We start from the raw sequence: 20,008 nt of genomic DNA, 5'->3' as shown, positions 1-20,008 counted from the left end.
AAAGAGCTATTGGTTCATAAAAAGATGTGACTGAACCTATGTGACAAAAGGCATGAAAAAATTTTAAATGGTTTCAAACTCGTGTGTGTGTGTGTGTGTGTGTGTGTGTGTGTGTACTTGACTGAGGAAAACGTTTGAATTTTGAAATTCTATAACACAGCCTTCAGGCACAATCTCCACTCCCAGCTGTGAGAGCCTAACTGTTCCTCTGGCTTTCTTATGCCTGGATGTCCCCATCAGTAATGTTGAACTGTTAATCTCTGCACATACTACATGGAAGTGAGGACCAGATGGAAGGAGCTTTAATGGCTGAAATATAAGGTGAGGTTAAAAGATCGCCATGAATCAGTTATTTAATTTCATAACCAGGGAGTCTGATTCTGCAAACACTTGGCATTGACCTGATCCCTAAATCTGTAGGAGGCTCGAGATACCATCCCTCACTGAGACACTGATGCGCTCTCTGATGCGAGGCTGGTTGAGAGTGGTGTCAGGAATCCACACCTGTCTAGTGTTGAGCTGCTTGTAGTTGTTACACATGGGTGGGGACTCACTTAGACACTGTGAAAACACATAGAACAAAACTCTCTTATTTCCCAACAGCTTCTTACCTATTTACTCAAACTCAGGAGTAGACAGTAGTCCTACGCATCAATGACTTTCAAATTATCAATCCTATATTCAGGGTGACCTTTATTTCAAGGTTCTACTAGGCAGTCTGCTACTCCCTCAGACTCTGGGTGTTTCTGTATATGATCTAGAGCTTCTATGACCTTGTCCTCTTGAGGCCTCTGTTCCTGAGAGCAGAGTTAGAGCATTTAGGCACATCCCCAAAACTCCTTTGTCTTTGATTTAGCCAACAGAGAAAACCACTTTTTTTTTTATTTTGGCTGCTTCCAGGCCTATGTGTGGCTACATGGTGCTTTGTCTGCTTGTGAGAAGAGAGAAGACAGGTCTCCATTTCCTAGAATAAACAATTATGCATACAGAGACAATCCAAGCAATTTCTTTAGGATGTGTTCAAGAGGCCATCCCATTACAAATACTAGTCGATATATTTCAGGACTCTGAATTGGGACATTGAAAGTGTCATTTCACAAGGACCCTACTCTAAGTCATGTTCCTTACAGTATGACAGTGTTCCTTTTCATTTCCAAGCCTGGCCTGTTTTCTACCTTTGACCCCTTTTATGTGTGGCAAAGGGAATTATAATTCAGTTGTGTTTCACATGCTGACAGCTCTGACTTCATGGCCTTGGAATTTTGCCTGGACAAGTGAATGAAGGGCTGACATTAGGTTTCACGTATGCTGCTCTCCACAATGAGAAGAGGCACAGGGCCACTCCACTGGCTATCAAGGTCCTTGGTTTCCCCCCATTTGTCCTAAGTAAGGATCTGATTCCCAACAATTACATCTGCTTCTGTATTTTATTCATAATGGAATTTCAAGATCAGATTAATAACTGCATATCTCAGGTTTTCAGTCATTGTAAGGCTCAGAGAATAAAATAAGTAGCCTCCAGCCGTGTTAGTATTGCTTTCCATTAGATTCTTTGTGTGCTTTGTCATAAAAACTGTGACTAAAGGAGCCAAAGACATTGTTGTTGAATGTCACCTACAAGCCTCCAAGAACTAGCTGGTGGACTATTGGAGGTGGCAGGAGAGTCACCTCAGTGAATCCCCTTCTCTGGATCTGTCCTGTATAGCAGGATTCCTCTCCTCAGTCCTACTCATTATTACAATGTCCATAGAAGGACAGGGGGTAGGTTAACCTATGTAATGGTAGAAAGCTGGAAGACCACTGTGGTAAATATGCAATATATGTTCTTTGTTCATGTTGGGGAGAGCCCTCTGTGGATAGAAGGAAAATAAAGGCATCAGATGAGGCTGAACTAGCTGAAATAAAGTATAATCTCACTAGACAAAGACCTTTATTCTTGGTCCAAGACAAAGAGAATTTAAGGGAAAGGAGAAGTGATGTGGCTTTATGGGCACATCCAATAACAAAGTGATGCAACATACCTCTGACCCAGATGCAATCTTTCCCTCTGTTCCAAATTACAAACAAGCTAGTCTGCAGGGACCAGTACAGTGGGAAATAGATAAGAGCATTTCGTCACCATCACCTGAGAAGGGTTAAGGGCACAGCAATGCAGCAATGCAGCCACACAGTAGTCTGTCAAGTTGGTCCTTATGGTCATTATGTAAACTTTAAGCAATAACAAACAGCCATAGAGGATTTTTGTTTTTGAGCTTTGGGGGAGACTAATGAATGCTGTTTGGAAGGCATTTGTTTAACTGAGTTGAACTGAGGTCTACTGTGATAACCAGAAAATGCCAATTCAGTCTTCTATAGTTATGCTAAATTAGGTTCCTCTCCTTTTCATATAGTAATTTCTAAGTCTCTTTGTAACTTCCATGGTGAAAAATTAGATAATGTGGAAATAATGAGTGTGTGTGTGTGTGTGTGTGTGTGTGTGTGTGTGTGTGTATTACTGTGACCATTCAAATTAAAGACATTGGTATTACATATTTGAAGCTTTAACGCCTCTTAACATATTCCAACATGGCAACCACAGTCCCACCCGGCTATGATGTCTATGAACCATAATAAGAACAAGCATGTCAAGATACGCCTTCGGGTGCAGTAGTGGCATAGATACCTTGGCAGTTACCAATAGCTGTCTAATTTAACTTAAGGCCTGCTGAACAAGAGAGAAACATACCTGCCAGCAGAAACTTAGGTACCTACTTAGTGCTAGTGACATCATGGATCTTGGAGGAAACCTTGTAACTACCACTTTACTAAACCGGCATATTTGCTAACTACATTCTAAGCTTCTACAGATAAATATAGTAAAATGTTTACCCCTCATCAAGGAAACATCTCTTTAAAGGAGATGGAGACAGAAAAACATCACCAATTAAAATGCTGAATTGTGGAGTCTAGTCCCAACTGATAACTCTAGGAAACACTGCTACACCCAAGATCCAGGAAACATTGTGTGAAGATTGTAAGTGACGGAGGATTGGAAATTTTTCTTTGAGATTGTGTTTCTTAGTAGAGTCAGAAGATAAACCCATAATGTCTCATCAACAAGACTGCCTAAACATTTGCTGAGAAAGGATGATACAAATAGAGAGGTCAAAGTAGAGTTGAAGAGGAGGAAGAAGAAGGAAAGACCCAGAGAGGATGAAGGACACTAAGGAAACAAGGCCTCTATCTAAGTCAACAAGATTGATGCCCCTATGAACTGACAAAGACTGTGGCAGCATGCAGAGGGCTTGTATGTGTCTGCACCAGATGTGGTCATGGATCTGAAAGAAGAAGTGAAGACATACCCCCATCACTAACACAAAAGCTATCTCTGATGATAACCACATGTAGGTAGAAATTTAGTTTTCTCCAAGAGATTCTTGCTGGAGAAACAAACTACTCTTAAGGGTAGGCTGTACACTCAGCAGAAGATGACCAACAAAAAAGGAGCTCAGTGATGTCTTTGGAGGGTCCTTGTCTCAAAATGTTGTGTCAGGGATTTTTTTATTTTTTAATATATTTTATTAATTTATTCACATTACACCTCAATTGTTATCCCATCCCTTGTATCCTCACATCCCTCCCTCCCTCTCATTTTCCCCTTACTCCCCTCCCCTATGACTATGACTGAGGGGGACCATCTTCCCCTGTATATGCTCATAGGGTATCAAGTCTCTTCTTGGTAGTCTGCTATCCTTCCTCTGAGTGCCACCAGGTCTCCCATTCCAGGGGACGTGGTCAAATATGGGGCACCCGAGTTTGTGTGAAAGTCAGACCCTACTATCCACTCAACTGTGGAGAATGTCCTGTCCATTGGCTAGATCTGGGTAGGGGATCAAAGTTTACTGCATGTATTGTCCTTGGCTGGTGCCATAGTTTGAGCAGGACACCTGGGCCCAGATCTGCCCATCATAATGTTCTTCTAGTAGGTTTCTAGGACCCTCTGGATTCTTCTATTTCCCCATTCTCCCCTGCTTCTGTCACCTAGAGTCCCAAAAGTATGTCCTCCCCTTTGTCCCATTTTCCTGGTAAGTGAAGACTTTCATGGGACATATCCCTTGGGCTAGTGTCCAGATATAAGTGAGTGTATACCATTTGAGTCCTTCTGCTTCTGGATTAACCACTAATTATGATCATTTCTAGTTCAATCCATTTGTCCACAAATTTTGAAAAATATGGAATGCTTCATGAATTTGCATGTCGTCCTTGTGCAGGGGCCATGCTAATCTTCTCTGTATCGTTCCAATTTTAATATATGTGCTGCCGAAGCGAGCACATGTCAGGAATTTTTTTAACCTTTTAAGTTTTATTTTTATTCTATTTACACATGCACTTCTTACCCCCCTCCCCACCACAGATTGTTTGTACGTCTATTATGGCTTCCAGTTTAGTGTTTTTATGGGATTCCTGAATGTGTAAATGAGTGGGTCTCTACTTCTATGTCTGTTTCTTGTGCCTTTCCTTGGTTCATTTCCTTGTGCATGTGCAATCCTTCTGATTGTTAGTCTATGTTTTATCTTATTATATTTCATTTTACTATTATTCCTTAGAAGCCTGCTTGTTTTCTAATGAGAGACCGAGAGAGGTGGATCCAGATAGGAGGGAGGGAGAAAGGGACTGGAAGGGGGAGCTGTAATCAAGACATATTTTATTATAAAAAAGCCAAATCTATTTCCAATAAAAGGAAAAGAAATAAAAATTTTAAAATGCACTCACATATAAAATAGATCAAGGATGAGAACGTTGTTGTAATTGTAGCCAACTCCTCCACAGATCTCCTGGAGGCAGAATAATATTGACTTCAAAAATTTGAAGTGGCCAGTCACAGTGACACATGACTTTAAAGCCAAGACTTGGTAGTCAAAGGCAGGCAGATCTCAGTGAGTTTGAGTCTATGAACTGAATTTCAGGATAGCTAGAGCTACACAGAGAGAACTTGTTTCAAAGAAGAAATTGGGGCGATTTTCAATTTAAAATTTTTGGTTCATAGCAAACTAAATATACTGAAAGGATATTTGGAGAAGCAACAACTCAAGGTTCTCATGCCATTGTACCTTTCTCAGCCATTAGAATATGTTTTCCATAAAGATTAGAGTAAATTGAGGAAGATAGGGATAAGAGAACGAGGGTCCAATACAAATCAGAAGAAAGGCAAAACTGTAAATCAAACTTCTAAGATAACGAGAATGAATCAGTAAGAAGCAATGTTTATGGGCTGGAGGAGAACGCTCATGAAAAGAGAGGCAATGAAGGATCCAATGACCTTGGCCATGTGAAACATTTAATCAGGGGTGTTTATAAAATGGAGGCAAGGGAAATTCAAGTAGAAACTTAACAAGTTAAAAATTGTATGTATATGAGTGTTTTGCCTGCACATATGTAAATGCATCACACACATGAACAGTGACGGAGGCAGACAGGAGAGGACATCTGATCTCCCAGGAACTGCATTTACAGGTGGCCATGAGCCACCATGTAGGTGCTAGAAACTGAATCTGGGTCCTGCGGAAGAGCAACAAGTGCTTCTGAATATTGAGGCAGCTCCAGCTCCTAGACGTTTGTTTTGGCCAGGAAACCCAAAGAGGTATTCCGGAAAGCAGTGTATAAGCATAGTACATTGCTTGCTGAGCATTGGCCAGTATTCATACACTCTATTTTTTTGTTTTCTTTTTAAATTTTATTTTATTAATTTATTCAAATTACATCTTGATTGTTATCCCATCACTTGTTTTTTTCTTTTTTAAACACATTTTTATTGGAAAATAAAATAATTCATATTACATCTCATTTTTTATCCCATCCCATGCATCCTCCCATTCCTTCCTCCCTCCCACTTTCACCCCAATCCCCCTTCCCTATGACTGTGACTGAGGGGGACCTCTTCCCCCTGAATATAGTGCTGGGGTATCAAGTCTCTTCTTGGTAGTCTGCTGTCCTTCCTCCGAGTGCCATTGGGCCTCCCCAACAAAGGGACATGGCCAAATATGGGGCACCGGAGATCCTGTGAAAGTCAGCCCCCAGTCTCCACTTAACTGTGGAGAATGTTCTGTCCCTTAACTCATACACTCTAATAATGGGGAAAGACTGTGATAAAAGCAAATGAAGTAGAAGCCCAATAGGGCTAAAATGTTCCCTGAGTAAGATGACTTGATAATGGAAGTCCTAAGCATGTGACACTTCACAGCATCTGGAAAATACATGTATTCTTAAAACGGAGATTCATTTTTAAAGAATTAATTTTAAAAGTTAAAAATGGCTACTTTTCGGGGAAGATAAATATTAGAAAGGAATCAGAGGGAGCTGGTTGATTTTTCTATGCCTATTAGAACATTTTCTTTATTTTTATTTTTTAAAATAACCCTATAATTATGTTTTTGTGAAACCACATTTGACTTAAAAATCAAGCTTCTATTGAAAAGAAAGGGCAAGAAATCAAAGCAGTTCCTTGAATGTTATCATTGACCAGCATGGTGATACCTTAAGGGTTGTTATGTAAATTTTTCCTTTTGCCTTGACCCTTTCAAAATACCTTCCTAGAACTGGATGTTTTAGACCCACGCTGGGGCTGCATTTCACAAAAGAAGGTATTAATGAAAACAGACTTTCTATGCTTTGGGATTCTCATGTAAAATGAAGACCTTTGACTGAAGGTGTCTGGGATCTGGTGAATTGATTTAAACAACTATGTGAGACTAATTTGATGGGAGTAATGAAAACATCCACTCAATAGAAGCTTACATAAGAATAGTGGAATTGGAAAATGTTGATATTTCCCAGGAATAGGCAACCATTCACTCACCCTTCCTGTATTTATGTTAGCATAGTTTGGTCTGAGATACTATACTCGGAGTTTTCAGGGGATGATACACACATACTCTCAAGAAATTCATGGTCATTTGTTATAGAAATGAGACAAGGCTGTCTCCTGTGAGGGAATCAGATCATGCTATCTCAGGAGCTATGAGGAAAAGCCATGGGAACAGAGAGCTTTTCTCTGCCGAGTACCTGAAGTCTGCCGATGAACTGGAAGTCATCTGAAATTGGGCTCAGCATCCTTCATCCTAAGTACAAGCCCCACATCTTCCCTGGTGAGAGTGCATAAGCCTTATGGATTTCCCCACCTGGATCCAGTTAACTAATAATCCTGCAAATGTACCTTTCCCCAAGCATATAAAACGTTGAATACAATGTCACGTGTACAATAAGCCCTCAGAATTGGTTGATTTCTTTTATCTTTGCACTTGGAACAAGTAATTCTGTTTGATAGTTTGTCTACACTGCACTGTGGAGATCAGAAGCCTAGGGTTGTATTTAAAATCCTGTGCATCCGTTGCTCCTCAGTCTGATTGGGTATACATGTAGTTGTTTCATTGGGAGATTATTTGGTATTGCTAAATTACATATCACTTGTTTACTTTTTAGTATTAGGATAGTTATATCATTCTCAAGGTTTATTGAGATGATGCAGCAAGTTTTGTCTTCTGTGCACTCAGATTCTAAAGCTGTAGTATATAGTTAATTATAAGACTGATCTCAAAGGAATAAATGTATAGGGAGAAATGAATTAATCTTTCTTAAATTTGTTGAATGGTGTATGACATGCATTGTAAACTAAGTAAATGTTAGCTGTTGTTATTTTAAACTTTCAATTCTGGCATTCAGTTCAATATTCACTTCAATAAAACAGTTACACATTTTCCCCATAAGCTATTCTTAAAACGGTAAAGCCATAGAGTAATAGGTCAAATTAATAAGCTTCCTAGTAAAATTTATGTATAAATTCATGCACAAGCTTGTGTATAAATTAATGAGCAGACTTAAAGTATAACCTTTCTAGGTTTCATGTAAAGCAAGAAGCCAGCTTAAAAATGATCCCCAATCCCTGCTAATCAGAGAAAATCTAAGTCCAAAATTTAAAGTCGTTTTCTAATTTTCATTCAGTTCGATTACTCTGTGTGTGTGTATGTGTGTGTGTGTGTGTGTGTGTGTGTGTGTGTGTGCGTGTGCGTGGGCGAGTGCGTGTGTGTGTGTGTGTGTGTGTGTGTGTGACTCTTCCTTTGGATGGATCCCAGATCTAGTCTGGGTCATAGGTTCAAGACAAGATTCTAACCCTGCATTTGCTATCATACGACTCATGGTTTGAGGCTTAAAAAGACAGCGACTGTGTTTGTGACTGACAGACTTAAGTGACACACACAAGTTCTCAAGCTGAAAGCCATGATTGGGAATTGGTGGGAAATGCACAAGAAGACCCAAGTTCATCTTGGAAAGGACTTTCTATTTTGTGTGTGACATCTGAAAAATGAAAGAGTCAAACATTCTTCCAGATAGTTATTTTGGAGTTTGCCTGGAATGTACTCAACCAAAATGGGAAAGAAGAGTGATAGGCCACATAAGCCCTATGACCTTGAATCCATGACCAAAAACTTCATTGATTACTCAGAGGAAAAAAGTGTAAATTGTATCAGTGGCCCAAAGGACTTGATCAAGCAGATGGCTGGAAAAGGTTTTAGGGTCCTTTGAGAGAATCCTTGGCATCTTCCTTGAGGAAAAGATCGGTGTCTGTTTCTTGATCATTATTAGACACATGCTTTGGAAAGAAAGAACAATTTTTCAAGCCAATATGATAACAAAAGTGGGTAGTGGAACCATGTGGTCTGTAGATCTGGGGTGGGTGGTGGTTACTGGGAGCTGAAGAGCTAAGTCATGGTGGTGTCAGGGAGGTGGAGAAAGGGGCAGATTGGTCAAAACTATAGACGTGCAAAGAAGCCATGAGCTTGTAAGATAACTGAAATTATTGTTTAAAGGAATCCAAGGCTTGAGAGCTGGCTTAGTAGTTAGGAGCATCTTATGTTCTCAGTTCTCAGCATCTATGGTCAGGGAACTGACAATTGTCTGTAACTTCAGTTTCAGGGGATCCAATTCCTTTTTATGGTCTCCAGCAGCACCCACATAAATGTTAATGTACACACACACACACACACACACACACACACACACACGTGCGTGTAAGACACACAGTTTTTAAAAAGAAGTTTGATGGTGGAATCCAACATGGGAGAACAATCCCGTTTAGATTACCAAGTCAAAATCTCAGTGACAAGCATGGGTTAGCTCTAGTTCATGGAGGCTCCATGGATATCCAAATCAATATAGGCCACTGCCATTGTTCATGGTTGGTCACCATTATTAGATGGCAAGACTTCACTAGTGAAGACACCAAACATTTTGCTTGTATGCTATAGAGATGCTACTTGCCCTCTATACAAAACATTAAAGCCATGGCTCTCCACCTTCTGGGTGCTGCTAATAAAATATGTAGCGCTAGTCCTGGCTAGCTTCATACTTGAAAGTGTTAAGAGTATTCCTTGTTATTCTTCATTCCATGTGATACTAGAATGCGCAAAAATACAGATACAACTTTTCCCCATAAAAATCCAGTTGCAAGATCCATTCTCCCATCCTTTGTACCAAGGCAGACTGGATTTATTAGCTTCCATGCTTGCTTAAAAGCCAGGCTAAGCTAGCTCTGCTATTCATCAGCTTCAATAGCTGAATCTTTGGTCAGTTCTTTATATATCGGAGACTCAGCTTTCTTCTCAGACAATAAGAATAGTATCACTGGATGACTTGAGGGCAAATTACATACTTTAGGAAGTCTAAGCAGCATCTGGCAGAATGCTCAGTGTGCATAGTAACAATTCTGTAGATATCATCAACTGAAGACTAGCGATCAGGTGAAATTTGTGTGTTCATCTTATGGCGCTATTTTGGATCTTTTGGGAATGTGAAGCCCTTGGGATTTATAATTTAAGCCATGGGACAAAACAGTTGCCTGAGCTGCCTTTCAGGCTGGCACAGAGCCTTAGCCTGCAACAACTGTTTTTTTTTCTCAATAACCACTTAGTCTCTGGGCTTAACTGTGGAAAAGCAGACAGTGATTGTAGGGTTAACAAGGGTTGAGGTGACTTCTGCTGCTGGCTTTTTAAGTCACACACTGGATAAAGAGAAAATGTCAGTCTGTCTCCTTGTCCCAAGCCTGTGGCTGGCTGCGTTCCCCCCATCCCCACCCCATCCCCCACCTTTCCTAACACCTTTATTTAAAATCCTTGTTCATTGTCTTCTGGTTTCTCATCTTTTCTGCTTTCACTGTGTTACTGTTGACAAGAACATCTGAACCATTATTTGTATGCTAATGATCCCCAGAAACCTTGGTAGCTAGTAATTAAATATTGCTAACTGCAGGGTTCCATGACACTCTCAGTGCCTGGTAGAAAGACCTGCGAACAATACTACCCTAGACATTCCCATACCTGTCTCTGGACCTAGACTTTACTATCTGTCCTGGATTAGAAGTTATAGGCCATCTGTCAAGTCTGCAGAGTCCTTTTAGTTAGGATTGTTTTGAGAGGAAAGTTGGCCACAATCTTGCTTATTTTAGCTGAAGAAACTCACAGCACCCTATCTGTAGGAAAGCTGACATAGCTGTAAGTCAAAAATCATCTCACTCCTCAATCCAGTTCCTAAGCTTTTCTCTATTTCTTAAGAATCTCTCCAAAGATATGTGTTGAAAGTCCACCTTTTATGAGATATTTTGTATGTATAGTTTCATTCAGGAAGCTGTAGAAATAGCAAGAAGTTTATGCTGTACTCTAGTCCAAATCTTAAGCTTTTCCATGAGCAATCACTTGAGCCTGGGCACAGTATCTAACATCTCAGAATGATTTTTCTTGATGTTTTTAGATTGGTGTACCGATGTTTGGTTGAACTGCCTGTTAAATCAGCTAATATATATGAAACATCTAAAAGCTGTTTTCATCCTTGCTGAGGTAATGTTCTTTATTCATTCACACTTGCTGTATAAAGTGTGTACACATGTGTACATGTGTGCACAGGTATATGCACATGCAGAGGCCGGGGTGGGGAGGGAAAGAAAGATGGGGGATGTGGGGGGGGGGAGGGGGGAGGGAGAGATGGGGGGGCGGGGAGGGACTACAAACACACAAAGCTGAAACAATTACACAAAATATTCCCGAGAACCAAAAAGGAGCTAGCTACTCCTGAAGGTCACAAAGTGTATAAAGTGCTTTGCTACTGAAAGAAGGGGCATTGTTTCTTGTTTCTGGTTTATACAAAAAGGTGAATCCAAAATGTGTGTCATTGGGTGCAGTGGCAATTAGGGACAGAAATGATCAAAGCCATAACACTACCTTTTGCCTTTTGCCAACCAGATGCAGTGCCTTTGGGGATATAGCCTACAGGTCAGGGAGGCTCCATTGCAAAAATTACCTTCCTGAGGTGTGAGGGTGATCACCCACTGATTTCGGAAAGAATCTGGGATCTAGGTTATTAGTAACTGAAGACTGTGATTCTGAGCCCTATGAGGATCATGACCACCTTCTGCACCCAAATTTCAGAAGAAGGGGGCCCTGCTTTGTTAGTGTCCAAAATAATCTCACTCATCGGCATGTACTGACATATGTGAAGTCTCTCACCGATCTTCCAGAACATGTTTGGAGATATATTATAACACACAGGACAGTGAGACGACCACTCTAGCCAAATCAATCTCCTTCTCTATCTAAAGAAACTCTAGGAGCCTTGTGCTTTCACAAAGCGGCATCCATCTGTGGGGATTCTCTGTATTCTCATCCTACATCCTCATCATGTTTCTTACTTTGGCAGCAGCAAACTGTCCCTAGGGACGTGGCTGCTTGCTCAGCGGCCCTGAGGCTTTCCCCCTTTCTGATCTGGCTTTACTGTCTAGCACCTTGCACTTAGAGAACTGGCAGAGAAGGGTGGATTCATGTTCCATGGGCAAGGATAAACATAGACACCAAGCTTCCATTCAGTATTTTCAACAAGGATGTGGTGGTTCCTTTACTAGCAAAACTGTTAAACATCTTCTCAATGACAAGCATTTTTTTCAAGGGTAAACCTTACTTTTCTTGGAGAAAAAGCCACATAATCATCTTGGCAGAACAATGTTATTTTACTAAGATATAGGTCTTGCTTTTCTAAAGAATGGTCTAGAAGGTTATTTGGTTTGTTCCTGCTGACCTTAAGTGATCTGGCATTATAGAACAGAGTGAGTTTATGGGTCACTCTTAAATTAATCAGAGCCTGAAATTAGATTCTATTAAGGTATTTTGATGAATATACATGTTTTCTATGATATTGATGCCCACCAATCCTTGTTCTTAGTAAAATGTTAATATTTGTATTTGACGCATCATCTCTTAATTAAAAGAGTGATCATCTTTTAAGGGGAACTGGAGATAAAAACATATGATTTTTCTTTATCAAAAATTATCAGCAAAAGCCAAGGGAATTCAACTATATTACTGTACTATTATTATATTTGTATTATTTAATACAAGCCAGTAAGTTTTGGAGGGAGTGATTTAAGGGTACCCTATTCTTTTTTTCTGTAATGTTAAAAATATAATTGATAGTAATAACCCCGAGATTGATATCTTTTAATATTTTTCTATGTATCCACATTTATTTAACTTCTTAGTAGCTAGTTGGAGAGGCAGTGTGGCATAGGAGATAAACACTTTGTTTTAGATTGGTGGGACATCTGTTCAGATCTTGATCTCGACATTTATAGCTACTTTGGATAATTTACACTCCAACACTTGACATTTTCATTGTCAAAAATGGAGATCAAAATATCAAGAAATTTAGTGTACAGTATTCAGCACAGAGAGTTGCATCTGTCCATAATGAATGGTTAATAGAGCTATACTTTTTGCAAGCAGTATATTGTTCATTATAAATAAAGTAATTCTTGTAAGATATATTTCATGGCTCCTTCTTCTCTTTCAAATCCAATCCTCTATTCTCATCCTCAGCTCTGTAGCAGTCCATCTGCTGCAACCTCTGCTTCTTCTCTGACCACATCTTTGGGATCTTCTCTTTGGCTTTTCTTACCACCAAATCCCTTTGTTTCAGCCTCCAACTCCTACATGCACTTCCTGGAAACCCAACTGCCACTGAGTGCTCCAGGGAAGCAGGTAGGTAATATTCAGATCTCCACTGTCCCTCCTCCTCTAAATATATTCTCTCAATCTCACCCCATCTTACAGTAGACTATCAGCTGAGGCTTCTCCCTGTTCTCTGTCCACATTCCTAGGGGACTATGCAGATCTTAGTCCACCTTTCTATCCTCTGTCTTGTGGACTCCTCATAACTCCTTCTTCTAATCAATCGACATCCCCAAGTGTCAGATCTCAATATCAAGAAACACATTCTAACCTGAGCCCACTGTGGTCACATTGGCAGCATCTTGGAAGCATTCTCTGCCCTACAATCCACAGCCATCACATTCTCCTCAGGACCAGAAACCAATGAACAAACTCCCACCTGACAAAGACAAGAAAAGCTATTAGCACCAAAATTAAAATCATTTCAAGCTCAGACGCCAAGATAACTTTGTGAAAAAACAATCAATAACATTCTGGCAATGTCTCCACTAGAGCACAAAAACCCTACTGTAATAGACCATGAGAAATTCAACATAGCTGATTCATAATAAAAACATCTTAAAATAGCATATATTAGAGGTCTTTAAGGAAGAAATGGACAAACCCATTAATGTATGAAAACATAAACTGTGGAATGAAGGGTTCAAGACCTTCTAATGAAAATAGAATCAATAAAGAAAATTCAAAGTCCGGGACATCTGGAAATGAAAAATTTAGAAATTCAAACAATAACTTCAGAGGCAAGCATCACAAACAGAATATAAGAAATAGAAGAAAGATTCTCAGGCATTAAATATAAAATAGAAGAAATAGATACCTCAGTTTAAAAAAATTAAATCTAAAAATATCCAGACACAAAACATCCAGGAAATCTAGGATACTATGAAAAGACCAAATCTATGAATAAAAGGAATAGAAGGAGGAGAAGAAACCACCTAGGTCAAAGGCACAGAAAATATTTTCAATAAAATCATAGCAGAAAAATTTTCTAACCTAAAGAAGGAGATGTCTATAAAAGTACAAGAAACATGCAGACCACCAAATGGACTAGACCAGAAAAGAAATTACCCATGTTACATAATAGTCAAAACATTCAATGTAAAGAACAAAAAGAAAAAAATATTAAAAACTACAATATAAAAAAACCCACAAAACTTATAAGAACAACACTTGACTTTTCAATGGTGACTCTAAAAATCATATGGTCTATACTGATGTTCTAAAAATTCTAAGAGGCTGCCAATGCCAGCCCAGACTACAATACCCAACAAAATTTTTAGTTACAATAGATGGAGAAATAAAGACATTTCAGGATAAACCAAATTTAAGCAGTATCTATCCACAAATCTGGCTTTCCAGAATACAGTAGAAGAAAAAAAATTCAACCTGAAGAGGCTAACAGTATCTTAGAAAACACAATGAATAAATAAAATTAGATCAGTAAATCAAAAGAAGGAGTATAAAAACCCCACACTACCACAACAAAATAATAGGAATCAATAAACACTGCCCTTGATAACTCTCAATATCAGTGGTTTCAATTATGCAATTAAAAGACACAGACTAACAATGGGTTAAAAACAGAATCCATCCTGCAGCACTTAAAAAAAAAAAAAACACTTGTTAACATGAAGGATAGACATCACCTCAGCATAAAAGAATGGAAAAAATATTCCAAGCATACAGACTGAAGAAGCAAGCAAGTGAAGGCACTTTAATGTCTAACAAGCTGACTTTAAACCAAAACTATTCAGAAGAGGTAGGGAAAGTCATTGCATACTCATAAAAGGAGACATCTACAAGGTGGTCTGTATGCTTCTTGACATCTATGCAGCAAACAGAAGGACAGCCAAGTTCATACAAGAAACATTACTGCAGCTAAAGTTACATATTGAACCTCACACAGTGAGAGTGGATGACATCAAAATGCAACTTTCATCCAGACCCAAAAAAAAAAAAAAATAGAGAATTCTGGATCTAATTGATATAATAAATTAAATGGATTTAGGGCATTTACAGAACATTTCACTCAAACACAAAGGAATATACTTTCCTTTCAGTTGCTCATGGAACTTTCTTCAAAACTGACAACATACGTGGACACAAAGCACATCTCAACACATACAAAAAATATTGTGCATCCTGTCTGACCAGCACAGATTAAAACTGGATATCAACAACAACAGAAATAACAGATAGCTTATGATCTCAGCATACAAGAACGGAAATTTTAACTCCTTACTATGAATGAAAAATAGGTCAAGACAGAAATTAAAAATTCCCTAGAACTAAATAAAAACAAATACACAACATATTCAGACTTATGTGGTGGGAAGAAGATAGTTTTAAGAAGCATGTTTATGGCATTAAGTGCCTATATTAATATAAATACACATATATAATATGTATATTAACAGCATAAGAGACATCTCGTATTAGTAGCTTAACCACATACCTGATAAAGCTCTAGAAGAAAAATAAGAAATAGTATGCAAAAGATATAAGGGAAGAAATAACCAAACTCAGGGCAGAAATAAGTTAAGTAGAAACAAACAAACAAAATGATATAAAGTATCAGGGGGGAAAACTCATTGGGTCTTTGGGAAAATCAACAGAATTGACAAACCCTTAACTAAAATTAACTAAACAGTAGAGAGAGACAAATTATAAAAAAGGATAGAGACAAAAGGGGGACATAACACTAAAGAAATGCAAAGAATCATAACAGCATATTTAAAAAACTTATACTCTGCTAAATTGGAAAAATCTATTTTAAAAAAAGATAATGTCATTGATGTTTACATCATCTAATAAAGTTAAATCAGATAAACAATGTAAACAGACCTATAACCCCCAGAAACTTAGAAGCTATAAATAAAAGTCTCCCAACTCCCAAAAGCAGAGCGTCAGTTGTTTTTAGCATAGAATTCTACTGTACTTTCAAATAAAAGTTCACCCCAATACTCCTCAAATTATGCCACAAAATAGAAACAGAAGGAACACTATCCAGTTCTTTTTATGAGCCATAGTTATTTCTAATCCAACTGAAGACCCAATAAAGAAAAAAATTACAGACCATTTTCCCATATAAACACAGCTGAAAAGATTCTCAAAAAAAAAACCTTGCAACTGAATCCAAGAACACATCAAAAATATCACCTACCATAATCAAATAGGTTTCATCGCAGAGATTCAGGCATGGTTCAATACACATAAATCAATATATGAAATCCAACATATAAACGATTGAAAGACAAAAAGAACATGCTCATATCATTAGGTACAGAAAGGACCTTTGACAAGAACCAACACTCCTTAATGGTGAAAGTCCTGGAGAGAATAGTGATATAAGAGACACACATACCTCAATATAATGAAAGGAATTTACAACAAGTCCATAACCAACACTAACTTGAATGGAGAGAGTCTCAAACAGTTTCCTCTATAGTCAGTAACAAGGCAAGGATATCCACTTTCTCTGAGCCTATTCAATATAGTACTTGAAATATTATCTAGAGCAGTAAGACAACTGAAGGAGCTCTGTTTACCCTTCAGATCTAGCTAATGGACAGCTTATTCTCCATGGTTGGGGCAGGGGCAGGGATTGCCTCTGTCATGAGCACTGTTGCCCCTGATTTGATCACTTCTCCTTGGTGGGGAGGCCCTGCAGGTACACAGAGGAAGGGGAAACAGGCTATCTGGATGAGACCTGATAGGCTGTGGTCAAATGGTGGGGGAGGAAGTTCTCTTTTGTCAGAGGTCTAGGCCAGGGGAGTAGGACCAGCAGAAGAGGGAGGGAGCGTGAAAACAGGAAGATACAAGCAAGAGGATATAAATCAGGATGTAATCTGAATAAATTATAATAAAAATTTAAAAAGACAACTGAAGGAAATCAAGGAAGAAGTCAAAGTATTGCTATTTGGAGAAGATACTAGTATATATAAGTGACCCTAAAATTTTCACCAGAAGACTGATAAAGCTGATGAACACTTATAGCAAAGTAGCAGGATACAAAATGAACTCACAAAAATCATTACCCCTTCTATACACATGTGACAAATGTACTGAGAAAGAAATTAAGGAAACATTGTGTTTTTATGGGATTCCTGTGTATGTGTTTCTTGTGCTTTTTCTTTGCCACCCTTTTGTTTAGTTGTTTTGTCATATCATGTTTTATTTATCTTTGATTTATTTAAAAAATATTATCCCTTAGATGCCTGTTTGTTTTCTAAGGACAGACAAAAAGGGTGTGGATCTGGATGGGAGCACAGGTGGGGAGCACAGTTAGGGGAAGGGAAACTGTAATCAAAATATAATGTATGAAAACATCTATTTTTAATAAAAGATAAAAAGGTATATTTGAATTTGTACCACTTTATAAACTGCCTTTATCCTTGAGAGCTTCCTAAGTAAGACAAATCTTACTGCAATTGTAGTTCAGGGCATACCACTCTCAAGAAGCCTTTTCTCCAAGAGAAATAAGCTTAGATACCTATAAGGTACTTTCTGTCATAGTCCAGGTAACCAATCTGAAGTTTCGTAAATAATGGGCATAGGGAGACAGCTTGCCACCAATTTCTGGTATTTCTGCATGTCTTGCACATGGAGGCCTTATTCAGAGAAGTCTTCGCAATGATGTTTATAGAGTGACAAGCCTGGAAGACAGAAATTACATCTCTCTTCTGAGCGATAGGCAGGCTTTCATACAAGCTAGTGTGTCAAAGGTGATAGTCACTCTATAGCAAAGAGCTGGTGTCCCTATGGCCCATTATAATAGTCATGGCAGCAGGGTATGGTGGCACATTCTTTTATCCCAGCTCTCAGGGAGGCAGAGGCAGAAGGATCACTGTGAGGCTACCCTAGTCTACAAATCAAGTCCAGAGCAGCCAAGGCTACATAGAGAAACCTTGTCTTGAAAAACCAAATACCAAACCAAACCAAACTAAATAGACATGGCGTCTCTTATTCTACATTATAACGCCTATGGGTTAGTCCTATGACCGTTTTAGACAAGAATAATTATTGAGAATATATTACTCTGTTGTGTTCCAAATAATGAAATTGTGTTCACCAATCCAGTTTTCTCATCTTCTGCTGACTTCTATGAAATCATGGAGGGCTAATTTATTACTTTGAAAGAACAGCAAAGTCTCCAAACAAATGATACTTAAACAACTACTCGAAGAGCTTCATCCTGCATACTAAGTCCCTTAAGTAGACTTGCATTATGTTCTTACCCACTGTTAAACTCTCATCTTAAAGAAATCTGCATTAATGGAATTGGCAAGTGAGGGTCGTCAAAATGATGGGAAGGCAAATGGCAGGTTCCCCCTCGCTTGTCCACAACGTAGCTACTACCAAGGGGAAACAGTTCGAAGCTGTCCCCCATTCATCTAGTCCACTAGCTTCAGGTGTGTACCTTAGGATGTGAGGATTTCAGGTAGGATCTGAAAGACCTAAAATAATTTTCTTATTTCCAAGAATATAGAGGTACTAGGATGGATGTGACAAAATGCAGGCTGACCAAGTGCATGCTACTCCAGTCCTCTGAAAATGAGGAAGGTATGCCTATGGCTTAGTCTCAAGATCCATTAGGTCCTGAAGCATCCGAAGTGCATGTTATTGCAGAGAAAAGCCATTCCCAGGGAAAGATAAATGGAGCAGAGGACAGCGGTAGAATCACGAGATTTAATTTAAGAGTGGAAATGTAGAGCGGCAAGAACTTAGCTCACACCCCGCACTGTGATACCTTCTGGCAGCATATTTGTGCCATGCTTGAAGAACACTTAGCATCTCCCTCAGCATGAAAGCTTCTTGCCGTCATCAGCATGAACAGCAGTCTATGTCTGCATGGTGTAGCTGTAAGGATTGGGACTGTGAATGGCATTTCCATTTCATTGTGTTTGTGCTTGTTTCAGACAATGGGCGAAGCTTGAATCCTCCAACTCTTCCCAGCATCTAGAAGTAGAGATGCAAGAGATGACACAAACTGACAAGGGAAAATGAAGGTTAGAAGAAAGGGAAAGGGAAGCTCTAGACGGGGGACCCTTTCCCTTGAAAATGGAAGGACATTTGTTTGGCAATCGCTATATTTGATTTAGCGTTATGGCTATAATTTTTTTTGCAATATTATTAGTTGGAATCACTCTGAAGGGTTTCTCACAGGTCAGAACAATTGAAAGATTCTCTCATTCTCTCCAGGTCTGTGATCCTCACCTCCACAGAGAAGGTTGCCTCAGTTGGAGACAAATAAAGGCCTCTAATTAGGGCTCTTGGGAGGCACGGCAATTGTTTGAGACTGTTACTCAACCCCATGAACTCATTAACAAGCATCTTTCTGTTTGCATAGGCAGAGAAAGAGCGGGGAGTTCATTTTGGCCAAGCAAGCATGGGCCTGAGAGAATTCATATTTTATAGCTGAGGATTATTATTTCAGAGAGGAATCCAAGGAGCAAACAGACCATGAGTAACTGGTAAAAACAGACCAAGAAGAAAGAGAGAAGTGGGAAGGGAACTGGGATTGGAGAAAAGGGCCAAGACGAAGTACAGTCCTTAGAAGGAGGAACAAAGAAACCCTAGAATCCAGTGTCATCACCCAGTCTCCTGAAGGCCTGGGTGTGGTGTTAGAATGGAGCAATGCTGCTACTTCTAATCTCTGTGACACTTTGTTCAAGATTCAAATTCAAGAGAGGAGAAATTGGTTTTGTGAGTGTCCAGCAGGTTCTTGTTGGTCAAGGGAACAGGGCGATTGGAGTCCCGCCAGGCTGTGTTCAGTAAGAGGGTACTTCCTCAACGGAATATCAAGGCTACTAACGCGGTAGTGAGGGCTACTGCGCTGATAAAAACAATGGTTTGCTATGTCTAAGTGGGAGCTACCTACTGCCTCAGGTATTGTGAATCGCTTTATGCATCAGATGCTTTCCTCGTGGAGTTAACAGCTGCTAGGATCCCATGATTTAACCTTTTGTGATCCCAGAAAGAAC

This window comes from Acomys minous (genome assembly GCF_964271855.1).
Source record: "Acomys minous genome assembly, chromosome: 1".
NCBI lineage: Eukaryota > Metazoa > Chordata > Mammalia > Rodentia > Muridae > Acomys > Acomys minous.
The sequence above is the reverse complement of the archived record's forward strand: the minus strand, read 5'-3'. Positions refer to the sequence as shown.